This window comes from Phyllobates terribilis, unplaced genomic scaffold, assembly GCF_046119375.1.
Source record: "Phyllobates terribilis strain yellow unplaced genomic scaffold, ASM4611937v1 Scaffold_40__1_contigs__length_11209783, whole genome shotgun sequence".
Taxonomy (NCBI): domain Eukaryota; kingdom Metazoa; phylum Chordata; class Amphibia; order Anura; family Dendrobatidae; genus Phyllobates; species Phyllobates terribilis.
Genome location: NW_027362800.1, coordinates 8,918,718 through 8,934,164, shown reverse-complemented (window position 1 = coordinate 8,934,164; position 15,447 = coordinate 8,918,718). Strand labels below are relative to the sequence as shown.

Genomic DNA, 15,447 nt, shown 5'->3' with positions numbered 1-15,447 from the left:
AAATCAGAAAGAATTGAATTCAATGCTTTTTGTTCATTTTGCTTGTTTGTCGGATTTTGGGATGGACTCTTTGGCTTTGCTTTTCTTCTCCTCATTGGATTTTTCATGTTAAAAGTTGCAGAAGCCAGATGACAAGCTTCATTTTGTTTCAACTTCAGCAACTGTGCATTGCATTGCCATGTAATGTAATGTAATGCAATGCTATCTATCTAGCTCTCCCTCTATACTTCCTTTTGGATAAACAGACATATTAGGCAAGCATTTTGGAGCTTTCACCTAAATAACTACAGGTGGTGAGATAAGCTGCACAATATAATTGACCTTTCAGTATATTGTTGCACACACACCATCTATTTAGCAAATGCCCTTGTTATCAACAGCAGCCTTTTAAACTCACCTGAGCTAACAGGTATGTGAGCTGGTTACTCTGCTGCGCTTAAAATTTCTTTTTTGGTTTGCTACAATGCCTTTTCTGAAACGTTGTCTCCCTCTGCTGGAACACTGACTTCTTTCATTTAATGCCTGCAGACTATAAAAGAGAAACCAACCCAAAAAGTTTGGTTGATTAGTCTGTGGCATTCTTTTAAACTGCTGCTTATGGCGGTCTCTGTGAGCTTCTTAGTGACATTCAGCCATCCAGGTATCCCGCCTGCAGTAGACGGAATGTGGCAATGGAACGCTGGCTGCGCGTGTCATAATAGGCTCTGAGCCTTTATATACCTGCGCACAGCAGCAGCCACCTTCAGTCTGCTGCTGGACAGCCAGCAGCAGCAGCAGCAGGAGAGGTAATTAATCAGCAACCCTCCTGCTAAGGGTAGACAGCTGCTCGTTCCACCCCCCCCCCGCCTTAATTGGTTCTCCTCCCTTCCAACGGTGTTGAGGCGGGTGGGAACAGCCGGGGGTTGAGGGTACTGTGCTAAAAGAGGTGGAGTTTTGCAGATCTAAAACGCGTGGATTGCAGCAGCAGCAAGCCGAAAAGTGCAGGCATGTGAGGGATCTAGAGGTTGACAGCATGTCTTCTTAACGGGAGTCCAGGTGGCCATCTCCACAAATGGACTTTTCAGAATCCTTGGGTGGCACCGTAGTCGGAAACCAATTCTGGTTATCGCTTCTCGGCCTTTTGGCTAAGATCAAGTGTAGTATCTGTTCTTATCAGTTTAATATCTGATACGTCCCCTATCTGGGGACCATATATTAAATGGATTTTTAGAACAGGGAGATGGAAAAAGAGCTTGCTCTGTCCACTCCACGCATTGACCTGGTATTGCAGTATCTCCAGGACCGGTGCACCCCTTCTTTAATGCAGTTTCTAAAATCAGAAAGAATTGAATTCAATGCTTTTTGTTCATTTTGCTTGTTTGTCGGATTTTGGGATGGACTCTTTGGCTTTGCTTTTCTTCTCCTCATTGGATTTTTCATGTTAAAAGTTGCAGAAGCCAGATGACAAGCTCATTTTGGTTCAACTTCAGCAACTGTGCATTGCATTGCCATGTAATGTAATGTAATGCAATGCTATCTATCTAGCTCTCCCTCTATACTTCCTTTTGGATAAACAGACATATTAGGCAAGCATTTTGGAGCTTTCACCTAAATAACTACAGGTGGTGAGATAAGCTGCACAATATAATTGACCTTTCAGTATATTGTTGCACACACACCATCTATTTAGCAAATGCCCTTGTTATCAACAGCAGCCTTTTAAACTCACCTGAGCTAACAGGTATGTGAGCTGGTTACTCTGCTGCGCTTAAAATTTCTTTTTTGGTTTTCTACAATGCCTTTTCTGAAACGTTGTCTCCCTCTGCTGGAACACTGACTTCTTTCATTTAATGCCTGCAGACTATAAAAGAGAAACCAACCCAAAAAGTTTGGTTGATTAGTCTGTGGCATTCTTTTAAACTGTTGCTTATGGCGGTCTCTGTGAGCTTCTCAGTGACATTCAGCCATCCAGGTATCCCGCCTGCAGTAGACGGAATGTGGCAATGGAACGCTGGCTGCGCGTGTCATAATAGGCTCTGAGCCTTTATATACCTGCGCACAGCAGCAGCCACCTTCAGTCTGCTGCTGGACAGCCAGCAGCAGCAGCAGCAGGAGAGGTAATTAATCAGCAACCCTCCTGCTAAGGGTAGACAGCTGCTCGTTCCACCCCCCCCCCGCCTTAATTGGTTCTCCTCCCTTCCAACGGTGTTGAGGCGGGTGGGAACAGCCGGGGGTTGAGGGTACTGTGCTAAAAGAGGTGGAGTTATGCAGATCTAAAACGCGTGGATTGCAGCAGCAGCAAGCCGAAAAGTGCAGGCATGTGAGGGATCTAGAGGTTGACAGCATGTCTTCTTAACGGGAGTCCAGGTGGCCATCTCCACAAATGGACTTTTCAGAATCCTTGGGTGGCACCGTAGTCGGAAACCAATTCTGGTTATCGCTTCTCGGCCTTTTGGCTGAGACCAAGTGCTTCACAGCAGGCGGTTTCAGTTGAAGGGCACTCAGGTACCCCTCTCCTTGGCCTGGCAGGATCGTCCACTTCAGTGGGCTTCACCTGCCTGCTGCTATTAGGGAGAGGGATTAGTCCTAGGGTAACGGGCAGCGATCCCCCAGCCTTCAGGTGCTTTATCTCAAAGCTCTGAAGGCGCAGATTGCAGGCGGTTGCAATTTGCATTTTGTTGCGCCATACCATGGAGGTTGACCCCAACCTCGTGCCTCTATATGCGAGGCTTAAGAACACCATAAGTGTCCGCTTTACGGCTGGTGGTTCCGATATGCGGAATCTGGGATATGTAGTCCAGGACGTGCTTGAGAAACTGCTCCACGTCAGAACCAACGAAATCCTTTCTATCCAGGATTATCCTCGACGTGGAGATTATGATGTAACCTTTACTGGCGAAGGTATTTTCAAAGATGTTTTGTCCAGAGTTAAGTCGGTAGAAAATAGCCCTGGTCTAAAAGGGATTCAGATCATCGAGCACGTCCTGGATGAGGTAAAGATGGTGGTTGTGAAAATCTTCTCACCCTTCATAACAGCACCAGAGGTTATTTCCTTTTTGTCAGTTTATTTTAAAAGTGTGAAATTGATTGGGAAAGTGTTGAATGAGTTTAACATCTGGACCTCAAAATGGAAGTTTTTAGTAAAATGTGAAAGAGACCCTAAATTCCCTGGAGGTGGGAGACTTCCTCCAGCTCGATTTAAAATAGGGCAAACTAATGGGGATTTTTTTTTCTCAGGAATGCCACTTTTCTGTAGGTATTGTGGTCTCTATGGGCACTCTAAGGATAGTTGTGGTGCCACTTGTAGAAATTGTGCCAGTACTGAACATGACACAAAGGAGTGCCCAAATGAAAAAAAATGCTCTTTTTGTCGGACACCTGGTCATTTCTATTTTTCTTGCCCTCACAGGTTCAGAGAGGATGAACAAAAACAAAAGGAGAAGTCCAAGACATCCGGGAATGGACGGGCCAATCAGACCACCCCTCAGGAGGAGGAACAACAACCTGGAGCCTCGGGAGGTGATAAGGGCGCTTCGACTAGTAACAATCCCTCCGAGTCAATGACAGGTAACTCACAGGAGCCCAGGAGCTGGCTGAAAGACCATAAGGAGGCTAAAAGGAAGGCTGAGAAAGATCATAAAGGGGCGGTCGGTAAGGCCAAAAAAGAGCGCCAAAAGGCTGACACCGAGCCCAAAATTCCCACTGGGTCTCACGAGAGCGAGGGCGGTACGTGGCATTTGGTGAGGTCTCATAATAAGAAAAAGAATGGTTCCGTGGAGGTGGCTAATAGGGAGGAGATGGATACATCCCCTCACGGGGGTGTAGACTCTGGAATCCCGAGGTCCCGGGGCTCTGCTGCCCCAGGTGGGGCCCCGAACCTGGCTGCCTCCGGGGACTCTGAGGCTCCGCCATGTGCGCAGCCTGCCCCTGTGTTACGACCCTCTGCGGGTCAGCAGGGGAGTGCGGAGCCTCTCGGAGACCCACCTGACGAGGACCTAAATGGTCAGCCTATGGAGACCCAGTGTAACCTTTCTCACAATATCCTTCCGAGCTACACCCCAGTAGCGTCGGGTCTTAATTTAAGTGAATGTTCCTTCTCCGATGATGAAGACTCTTTGATAACGGTGGATTCAGAAGAGGGCGTTGGTGAAAGTCCAAGTGGTCTGATCCGTCCATCGGATAGGTAAAGTCCAGTTTTTGTTTCTTCCTAACCATTTGTTATGATGGCTGACATTAGTGGTGTTTCCCTCAATGTGAGAGGCATAGGATCCAAGACCAGAAGAGCTACTGTTTTACATTTTTTAACCTGTTTTACAGCTTCTGTTTTCTTTTTACAAGAATGTCATATCCCTCATAAGATTTCTTACAAAAAATATAAGGAAGAGTGGAAACATGGTCCATCGGTCTGGTCTGGATCAAATGCAACCGGATCAGCCGGGGTAGCTATACTTTTTAAGGGAAATGTGTCTATTGATTTTATCCAAGATATTTTACCGGGTCGTATTCTTTTAGTTAAGGCTTTTATTGATGGGACAAGATGGCAGTTTTTAAATTTTTATGGGTCACCTGATAAAAATGAAAGGGCTGATATGCTGGAAATTTTACCTTTATTTATTAACATTTCTGAACCTTTTATCCTGGCAGGTGATTTTAATTGTATTTTAAAAGGCGAAAGCCGACGCTCCGGTTCCGTGAGTAGAAATTATGACAAAACGTCTGGAATGTTAAGCAATATTATAAATGATTGTAAATTAACTGATGTGTATAAAGAATGTAACAAGGATAGCCCTATAGACGCTGGTTTCACCTGGAGCAATTCTACATGTAGCTCCAGGATAGATTTTGTTTTAGGTTCAGAAAAAATACTGCCAGTGAAATGTGAAGTTTTAACTAATATTCTCTCAGATCACAAGGTTTTATCTTTTAGAGTGAGGATTAATGGAAAGAAGAAATGTGGTAAGAAATCTTGGAAATTGAATGTGTCCCTTTTAAAAGATCCACAAATTTTGTCGGATTTTATTGAGTTTTATGTAAACTGTAGAAAAAGGAAAAACCCCAATATTTCTTTTAGCTCCTGGTGGGATAGAATGAAAATAAGCATTAAAGATTTCTTTATAAAGAAAAGCATACAAAAAGCTAAAGAAAAGTTTGAGATCTATAATTTTCTTAATATCAGGTTACAGACATTGTACAAATTCAAAGACAATGGTCTGGATGTAGGTAATGATATATTGAGTCTTAAAGGAGAAATTTCAAAGTGGTTGGAACAAAAAGGAAAAGAACTGATTTTTCGTTCAAAGGATCAAGTCCACCCTAGATGCTGATGCCCAAAGTTTTTTATCCCAACCTCTATGTGAGGAAGAGATTTTAGAAACCATGAAGAGTTTTAAAAATGGTAAAGTGCCGGGCCCTGATGGTATCCCCATAGAGTTTTATATAAGTTTTTATGATATTTTAAAAGATGATTTGTTTAATTTGTTTTCCGAAGTTTTTAATAATAAGGTTTTACTCAACTCATGTAAGAAAGGTGAGGTATCACTACTATACAAAAAAGGTGACAAAACGGATCTTAAAAACTGGAGGCCGATAACTCTTTTAAATAGTGATTACAAAATTATGGCTAAGATCTGTGCAAATCGGTTGAAAAAGGTGATACATAAAGTAATTCATGCAAATCAGGTATGCGGGGTACCTGGGCGTAGTATCTGGGACAATTTAAACCTGGTGAAAGATTGTATTGAAGATGTAAAAACCAGAAAGACAAAGATGTCAATCCTAGCGGTGGATTTTGAGAAAGCTTTTGACCGCGTGTCTCATTTTTATCTTTTTAAAGTTTTAGAAAAAATGGGCATTCCGGGTGGGTTTTTATTGTCTCTTAAAGCTTTTTATAATGATTGTACGAGTAAGATTTTAGTTAATGGTTTTAAAACAAAAGAGGTAGTTTTAAAATCAGGGGTGAAGCAGGGTTGCCCTTTGTCCCCCCTGCTTTTTATATGTGCTATAGAACCCCTTTTATGTACAATACGCCGGGATAAGCAAATATGTGGAGTACCCTTACCCGGAGGGAACGGTCTACAAGTTAAAGTTGTAAGCTATATGGATGATGTAGCAGTGTTTGGATGTGATGTACCTTCAATACAAAAAACGATAAGCCAAATTCAGTCTTTTTGTACAGTTTCCGGTTTTAAAATTAATCTTACTAAATGTAATATTTTAAATGTCGGGGGGATGTGTAGCACCCTGAGGATTCGGCTGCTACAGGGGTATTGCACCTCAACCCAGAGGTGTGATATTCCACTCCCGGGTAAGGATGGAGTGTGGAACTGAGCTCGGTAGGCTGCATGCACTACATACATCCCATTTCCGAGGAACAGGCCGACGGTACTCCCACTTAGAAATGTGCAGGTACGACCGAGTCTGTTCCTGGCTGGAGTGGGAGGGGGGTGGTACATCCCATGTAGTGTAGGGGCAGATAGGGGGAGCAGCCTGGGTAAAGATAGGAGCTCATTGGGTGCTGGTCACCTGAGCTCACACATAGAGGGATATATAAGGTGGGCACCAACTAGAATCAGGGTCAGATGCAGAGAGTCAGATGCAGAGAACAAGTCAGTTGGAGAGGAGCCTGTCTGATGCAGAGAACAAATCGGCAGAGAGAAGGAAACAGCAGCCCTGGAGAGAGAGAGAGTGGAGCAGAGAAAGACCCAGAGGGGGAAGACTAAAGGGACCCAAGAACCCAAATTAGAGCACCGGGTGAGGAGTCAGCAAAAGGGTACCGGAACCCAAGCTGGTGGGGGTAAAAACATTCCCCAGCCAGAGACCGGAGACCGTGGGCAGCGTCTGCCACGGTCACCCATCACATCCACCCCGAAGGCACACCACATGAAGGGTCAGGGAACCCAGGGCCAAGGGTGTCCCAACAGAAGGCCCGAGGGAGCTGGACCTAGGTGGATCACTGGTGGGGACGGCTGAAGAAAGGACAGAGGGAGAGCTCAGGGCCACGCTCCGGACTTGTTTGGGGGTTGGCTGGATCCAGGACCTGGTGGACGCAGCACGGCTCGGGTGGTCACTAGCAGCTGGAGTGACCAGTACAACATCTGCAGTAGGTAAACACCCTTAACTGCACAACCCGACTCTGTCTTCACTGCCGTCTGCATTACATCACCACAACCCCCATCCTCTGCACCTGTCCCCTCTGAGGCTATACCCCTCCCGTTGGGGGTTATCCCACCAAGCTGCGCATCCACCATCAGCCTCAGCGGACCCTGCTGCAGCGGCGGCCACAGTGACCGCATCACAACGGGTGGCGTAGTCGACACAAAAGAACTTTAGTAACATCAGTAAGGACTGCCACATAACACTGAGCTTGACGCCCTGGGCACGGGCCGGGTCACAGCCGCTCGGAGACTACAACCCCCCATCTGATCCGGTGCCGGGTATTCCCCTCAAAAAGGAATATGTCCCAGGGGGCGCGTCAACTTTGGCGTAGTCGGCAGGATTACGTGCCCGCAGCACCCGGGTACTGCGTGCCTGAAGAAAAGTGCAAGTTTACCTCAGAAAGAAGTCTCCCGCCGGTTCCGGAGGGTCCACGCCATCGGACTCCATCACCAGTCGTTTCCCGCCGATTGTCCGCCATTTCCATCTTGTTCCCGCCATCTGCAGAGTTTCCCGCCACTGGGCGACGCTTCCCGCCAAAACCGCAGATTTCCCGCCTTGGAAGAGCAGCGGACGCCATTATGGGCGTGCCAAAGGAGGGCGGGAGGCCGCCTCCCATCGTGGGCGAGGACAGAAAATGGCGCCAAAAGTGGAAACCGCCCCCACCAACAGAGACTGTGATGCTAGAGGTGTCTGTCAGCGTGAAAGAACTACCCCTGGAGCTGACAGTCACCGAGTTGCCCCGGGACCGCCCTCGAAGTGGGAGGAGACGAAAGAGAAGAGAAAAGATGGGTGTCGCCTGGAGCAGTCTGGAGCGAGCGCACCCGGAGGCAAGAAGTCTAACGAGGAGTAGCAGAGAAGCTTACCCGGAGATGTCCAGAGAGCAGAGCAGCACCGGCCCGCTGGCCAGGAGCCTGCTGGAAGAAGAGCAGAGCAGCACCGACCCGTTGGTCAGGAGCCTGCTGGACACCATGACCCCACTAGGCCTAGTGGAGGTCCTTGCACAGCTCCCCCGAGACCGGGAGTGTGCACAGACTGCCCTGGAGGGCCTCGCAAGGAGGATGGCCCGGGTACAGCGTGAGATACTGGCGGAGTGGAGCCGGGAGATGGCCCAGCAAGCTGGAACCCGTCCACGGAGCACGCTCCCCTGGGAGAGGACACCAACTGCCTCTACGGATGACGCGGGAGGACCCAAGGTCGGAGACGGCGCTGAGAAGGGAGCCGAACGTATGAAGGCAGGTAAAGGGGACGCTTATACCCCATACCGAGAGACCGCCCACCTGCCCCGGTTCCCCGTCGCAGAGCCCGAAAGTCCCCCGTCCGTGCCTGTAACCGCCATGTCACCGCTAATGACTAGGCCCCGACCGGAAGCCGCCGCCGCGACCCCTGTGACGTCACACGCACCGACCCGGAGCGTGACCAAGCAGGAAGAGCCTCCGGCCTGGTCGCAAGGCCCAGTACTCCCGGGCCCCGCATCACCAACAGCGCCCCCTACCTCCGCGGAGCCTCCGGCCTGGTCGCAAGGCCAGGTAGCCCAGGGCGCCGCCGTATTAACGGTGCCCTTCACCTTCCAGGTGCCCCAGGCCTGGCCGCAAGGCCTGGGCAACCCGGGCGCCACCACCACCGCGCCCGCGCCCGTAAAACCAAGGGTGCCGAGTTTGGGAAAGGACCTCTTCAGCCAGCTCACATGGCCGGACGGGCGTCCCTTTATCTGGCCCGAGGAGTTTTGTGAGCTGGAGCGGTAACAGAGACTAGGGCCCTTGTGTGAGCCCCTGATCCCGGCTCCGAAGCCCGTGACTCGGGTCTCCCCTCCTCTAGAAGAAGCCCAATTCGTGTGGGACCCCACGGGAGAAGATTTGATGGGGTTCACCGGAGAAACTCGGGCAGCCGCAGCTGAGCGTACTGAGTGTTGCCGTCAGCAGCTAGCAGAGTTTGCGAGAGAACGGGAGGAGAGGCGGGTCAGAGAACAACAGGCCCAAATCCAGAGCGCGGAGCAGAAGAGCCGGACTAGGAGGAACCCCCGTGCAGCGCACTGTCCCCGCACCATCGGGACGGTGATAAAGTTCAACCCGCAGCATGGGTGGGGCTTTATTCGGGACTGTAACAACCACGGTGACGTTTTTGTGACCCGCAGAGACGTCGAGTCCCACCTGCCGGAAGGTCACAAAGGCCGTGACCTCTATGTCGGAGACGAAGTCACTTTCACCCGGCACAAGTGTGCCAAAGGACCTTACGCCCTCCACGTACACCGTTTGACGGAGGAGGAGTTGCGGTACGGGGAGGAGGAGCCAGAGGACCCGGATGGGTCTGAAGCAACACCGTATCACCAAGAAAAAGCAGGAGGGAGCCGTCGTTGAGGACGGGAGTAGAGACTGTATATAGTTGCCTGTCGGGGCACAGTGAACCGTTGCTGCAAAAATAGTCCCCGTTGGGACCAGTGAACAGTTTACCCGTTTAACCCTTGATCCCGTATCCATACCAGGCTGAGGACTGTGAGCAGCCATTCCCTTCCTTTTACCTGGCCGAGGACTGAGAGCGGCCAACTTCCCCTGTATATAGTTGCGCTTCCTAAAGCGCCCCCTACCGGTTTTATAGGAAAAACCAGTTTTTCTAAGAGACTGTCGCACTTTTCCCGGACACACGTTGCACAGTGTCCGGAGGAGGAACCTGAAACAAGAGACGACGAGAATGTTTATATGAAAAATTTTATATATATAATGTTTTATATGTTTTATATGTTTATGAAAAAAAAAAAAATGTATGTTTTTGGTGTTTTATGTCTTACAGCCCGAGGACGTGCTGTGATTTACCAGGGGGGAATGTAGCACCCTGAGGATTCGGCTGCTACAGGGGTATTGCACCTCAACCCAGAGGTGTGATATTCCACTCCCGGGTAAGGATGGAGTGTGGAACTGAGCTCGGTAGGCTGCATGCACTACATACATCCCATTTCCGAGGAACAGGCCGACGGTACTCCCACTTAGAAATGTGCAGGTACGACCGAGTCTGTTCCTGGCTGGAGTGGGAGGGGGGTGGTACATCCCATGTAGTGTAGGGGCAGATAGGGGGAGCAGCCTGGGTAAAGATAGGAGCTCATTGGGTGCTGGTCACCTGAGCTCACACATAGAGGGATATATAAGGTGGGCACCAACTAGAATCAGGGTCAGATGCAGAGAGTCAGATGCAGAGAACAAATCATTTGGAGACAGCAAGACAGCTGCAGAGGAGCAGACAGCAAGCAGAGAGGAAGTCAGCCTGCAGCAAGAGAGAGACCCTGAGTGAGAGGGGAGCAGAGAAGGAGTACCCAGAGGGGAAAACAGAGAGGACCCAAGAACCCAAATTAAAGCACCGGGTGAGGAGTCGGCACAGGGTACCGGAACCCAAGCTGGTGGGGGCAGAAAACACACCCTAGCCAGAGACCGGAGACCGTGGGCAGCGTCTGCCACGGTCAACCATCACATCCACCCCGAAGGCACACCACATGAAGGGTCAGGGAACCCAGGGCCAAGGGTGTCCCAACAGAAGGCCCGAGGGAGCTGGACCTAGGTGGATCACTGGTGGGGACGGCTGAAGAAAGGACAGAGGGAGAGCTCAGGGCCACGCTCCGGACTTGTTTGGGGGTTGGCTGGATCCTGGACCTGGTGGACGCAGCACGGCTCGGGTGGTCACTAGCAGCTGGAGTGACCAGTACAACATCTGCAGTAAGTAAACACCCTTAACTGCACAACCCGACTCTGTCTTCACTGCCGTCTGCATTACATCACCACAACCCCCATCCTCTGCACCTGTCCCCTCTGAGGCTATACCCCTCCCGTTGGGGGTTATCCCACCAAGCTGCGCATCCACCATCAGCCTCAGCGGACCCTGCTGCAGCGGCAGCCACAGTGACCGCATCACAACGGGTGGCGTAGTCGACACAAAAGAACTTTAGTAACATCAGTAAGGACTGCCACATAACACTGAGCTTGACGCCCTGGGCACGGGCCGGGTCACAGCCGCTCGGAGACTACAACCCCCCATCTGATCCGGTGCCGGGTATTCCCCTCAAAAAGGAATATGTCCCAGGGGGCGCGTCAGATGCGTTTACATGATGTACCAATTGCAGTTACAGATTCCATCACTATTTTAGGTGTTTTTTTTAATGAATCTAATAATGGTTTTAATAGCTGGGATGCGGCAGCACAGAAAATTAATCAGAAAATCTGCATGTGGAATATGAGAAAGCTGTCAATGGAAGGTAAAGTTCTGATTGTAAAAATGGTGATATTACCTATCCTGTTATATCTTAGTTTGGTGTTCCCCCCTCCTACAAATTTGTTGAAACGAATTACAAAAGTATGTTTTACCTTTTTTTGGGGCTCAAAAATGGAGAAACTCAAAAGAGAAATTGTGACAAAGCCAAAGGTTAAAGGTGGGAAAGATTTCCCTGTTTTAGATAAGTTTCTTTTAATACATTTTTTCTGTTTCTGTTTTAAAACCCTTTTTAAAGATAATTACCTTTCCTATTTTATGCGTTTTAACACTGGTTTTCTCATGAGAAGGTTTGGTTGGTTTGAAACGGTTTTATCCTTTCCTTATGCTTTTAACCTACCTGCACATTATGAGATTTTAAAGAAAATTATTCTTGATTTTAATTTGAATAAGAAACAGACAGGGGATCTATGTAACAGCAAGACACTACTCAAACAAATTAGTACTGATGTGACGTTGTGTGATATTGAACGTTATGATGATGACAAAACTGTACACATATGGAAAATGATTAACGCCCCTTATCTTTTTAATGTACAGAAAGACATGTCTTGGAGCTGCGCACACCACTGTCTTCCTTGCCGGGCATTCCAGTACAGAAGAGGTTTTGTGAGGTCTGCCATCTGCCCAAGAGAAGGTTGTCAAGAAGAAGAGACAGTGAAGCATCTTTTATGGACTTGTGCTTTTGCTAAAGAGTTCTGGAGAAGACTAATCCCCCTGCTGGAGAAAATGGTGGACCTCAAGGACTTTAATTTTGCATCAGTGTTATATGGTCTTCTGGAATGCCCAACAATGGACCAAAAAATAATGGCGTGGAAGACAGTGAATTGTGCCAAGATAGCGCTCTGGAATGCTAGAAATATTGCTGTTTTTAAACATGAAATGTTACCAGTAGATGATGTTTTAGCCTTTTGTAAAAGTGAAATGTACATATACTATTTATTGGACAGGAAAAAGAATGTAACGTTGGCAGGCAAATGGCTTTTTAACCTATGGAATATTTGAAGTCTTGTAATATTTGCTGTGATGGAATTTTATTTTTCTTTGAAGTCCCGAAAGTGTAATGTGGATGTAATGGTTTTATTTCTGTAATTTGTTAAATTTTAAATAAACGGATTTTATCCCCATGTGGGGGATAGCCAAATTAAAAAAAAAAATCTGTTCTTATCAGTTTAATATCTGATACGTCCCCTATCTGGGGACCATATATTAAATGGATTTTTAGAACAGGGAAATGGAAAAAGAGCTTGCTCTGTCCACTCCACGCATTGACCTGGTATTGCAGTATCTCCAGGACCGGTGCACCCCTTCTTTAATGCAGTTTCTAAAATCAGAAAGAATTGAATTCAATGCTTTTTGTTCATTTTGCTTGTTTGTCGGATTTTGGGATGGACTCTTTGGCTTTGCTTTTCTTCTCCTCATTGAATTTTTCATGTTAAAAGTTGCAGAAGCCAGATGACAAGCTCATTTTGGTTCAACTTCAGCAACTGTGCATTGCATTGCCATGTAATGTAATGTAATGCAATGCTATCTATCTAGCTCTCCCTCTATACTTCCTTTTGGATAAACAGACATATTAGGCAAGCATTTTGGAGCTTTCACCTAAATAACTACAGGTGGTGAGATAAGCTGCACAATATAATTGACCTTTCAGTATATTGTTGCACACACACCATCTATTTAGCAAATGCCCTTGTTATCAACAGCAGCCTTTTAAACTCACCTGAGCTAACAGGTATGTGAGCTGGTTACTCTGCTGCGCTTAAAATTTCTTTTTTGGTTTGCTACAATGCCTTTTCTGAAACGTTGTCTCCCTCTGCTGGAACACTGACTTCTTTCATTTAATGCCTGCAGACTATAAAAGAGAAACCAACCCAAAAAGTTTGGTTGATTAGTCTGTGGCATTCTTTTAAACTGTTGCTTATGGCGGTCTCTGTGAGCTTCTCAGTGACATTCAGCCATCCAGGTATCCCGCCTGCAGTAGACGGAATGTGGCAATGGAACGCTGGCTGCGCGTGTCATAATAGGCTCTGAGCCTTTATATACCTGCGCACAGCAGCAGCCACCTTCAGTCTGCTGCTGGACAGCCAGCAGCAGCAGCAGCAGGAGAGGTAATTAATCAGCAACCCTCCTGCTAAGGGTAGACAGCTGCTCGTTCCACCCCCCCCCCCGCCTTAATTGGTTCTCCTCCCTTCCAACGGTGTTGAGGCGGGTGGGAACAGCCGGGGGTTGAGGGTACTGTGCTAAAAGAGGTGGAGTTATGCAGATCTAAAACGCGTGGATTGCAGCAGCAGCAAGCCGAAAAGTGCAGGCATGTGAGGGATCTAGAGGTTGACAGCATGTCTTCTTAACGGGAGTCCAGGTGGCCATCTCCACAAATGGACTTTTCAGAATCCTTGGGTGGCACCGTAGTCGGAAACCAATTCTGGTTATCGCTTCTCGGCCTTTTGGCTAAGATCAAGTGTAGTATCTGTTCTTATCAGTTTAATATCTGATACGTCCCCTATCTGGGGACCATATATTAAATGGATTTTTAGAACAGGGAGATGGAAAAAGAGCTTGCTCTGTCCACTCCACGCATTGACCTGGTATTGCAGTATCTCCAGGACCGGTGCACCCCTTCTTTAATGCAGTTTCTAAAATCAGAAAGAATTGAATTCAATGCTTTTTGTTCATTTTGCTTGTTTGTCGGATTTTGGGATGGACTCTTTGGCTTTGCTTTTCTTCTCCTCATTGGATTTTTCATGTTAAAAGTTGCAGAAGCCAGATGACAAGCTCATTTTGGTTCAACTTCAGCAACTGTGCATTGCATTGCCATGTAATGTAATGTAATGCAATGCTATCTATCTAGCTCTCCCTCTATACTTCCTTTTGGATAAACAGACATTTTAGGCAAGCATTTTGGAGCTTTCACCTAAATAACTACAGGTGGTGAGATAAGCTGCACAATATAATTGACCTTTCAGTATATTGTTGCACACACACCATCTATTTAGCAAATGCCCTTGTTATCAACAGCAGCCTTTTAAACTCACCTGAGCTAACAGGTATGTGAGCTGGTTACTCTGCTGCGCTTAAAATTTCTTTTTTGGTTTGCTACAATGCCTTTTCTGAAACGTTGTCTCCCTCTGCTGGAACACTGACTTCTTACATTTAATCCCTGCAGACTATAAAAGAGAAACCAACCCAAAAAGTTTGGTTGATTAGTCTGTGGCATTCTTTTAAACTGTTGCTTATGGCGGTCTCTGTGAGCTTCTCAGTGACATTCAGCCATCCAGGTATCCCGCCTGCAGTAGACGGAATGTGGCAATGGAACGCTGGCTGCGCGTGTCATAATAGGCTCTGAGCCTTTATATACCTGCGCACAGCAGCAGCCACCTTCAGTCTGCTGCTGGACAGCCAGCAGCAGCAGCAGCAGGAGAGGTAATTAATCAGCAACCCTCCTGCTAAGGGTAGACAGCTGCTCGTTCCACCCCCCCCCGCCTTAATTGGTTCTCCCCCCTTCCAACGGTGTTGAGGCGGGTGGGAACAGCCGGGGGTTGAGGGTACTGTGCTAAAAGAGGTGGAGTTATGCAGATCTAAAACGCGTGGATTGCAGCAGCAGCAAGCCGAAAAGTGCAGGCATGTGAGGGATCTAGAGGTTGACAGCATGTCTTCTTAACGGGAGTCCAGGTGGCCATCTCCACAAATGGACTTTTCAGAATCCTTGGGTGGCACCGTAGTCGGAAACCAATTCTGGTTATCGCTTCTCGGCCTTTTGGCTAAGATCAAGTGTAGTATCTGTTCTTATCAGTTTAATATCTGATACGTCCCCTATCTGGGGACCATATATTAAATGGATTTTTAGAACAGGGAGATGGAAAAAGAGCTTGCTCTGTCCACTCCACGCATTGACCTGGTATTGCAGTATCTCCAGGACCGGTGCACCCCTTCTTTAATGCAGTTTCTAAAATCAGAAAGAATTGAATTCAATGCTTTTTGTTCATTTTGCTTGTTTGTCGGATTTTGGGATGGACTCTTTGGCTTTGCTTTTCTTCTCCTCATTGGATTTTTCATGTTAAAAGT

At 47.6% G+C, this 15,447-nt stretch overlaps 4 non-coding genes across 4 annotated transcripts; all 4 read left to right on the top strand.

Annotated features, from left to right (window-relative positions):
• Positions 1-1,104: 1,104 nt before the first annotated feature.
• Positions 1,105-1,295, top strand: LOC141189896 (U2 spliceosomal RNA). The gene has a single exon (XR_012263937.1). It is a non-coding gene; the product is annotated as a U2 spliceosomal RNA (small nuclear RNA).
• An 11,207-nt stretch (positions 1,296-12,502) lies between these two features.
• Positions 12,503-12,692, top strand: LOC141185938 (U2 spliceosomal RNA). The gene has a single exon (XR_012260519.1). It is a non-coding gene; the product is annotated as a U2 spliceosomal RNA (small nuclear RNA).
• A 1,121-nt stretch (positions 12,693-13,813) lies between these two features.
• On the top strand, positions 13,814-14,004 carry LOC141189895 (U2 spliceosomal RNA). Its single transcript, XR_012263936.1, has one exon. It is a non-coding gene; the product is annotated as a U2 spliceosomal RNA (small nuclear RNA).
• Positions 14,005-15,123: 1,119 nt separating this feature from the next.
• On the top strand, positions 15,124-15,314 carry LOC141189894 (U2 spliceosomal RNA). The gene has a single exon (XR_012263935.1). It is a non-coding gene; the product is annotated as a U2 spliceosomal RNA (small nuclear RNA).
• Positions 15,315-15,447: the final 133 nt, after the last annotated feature.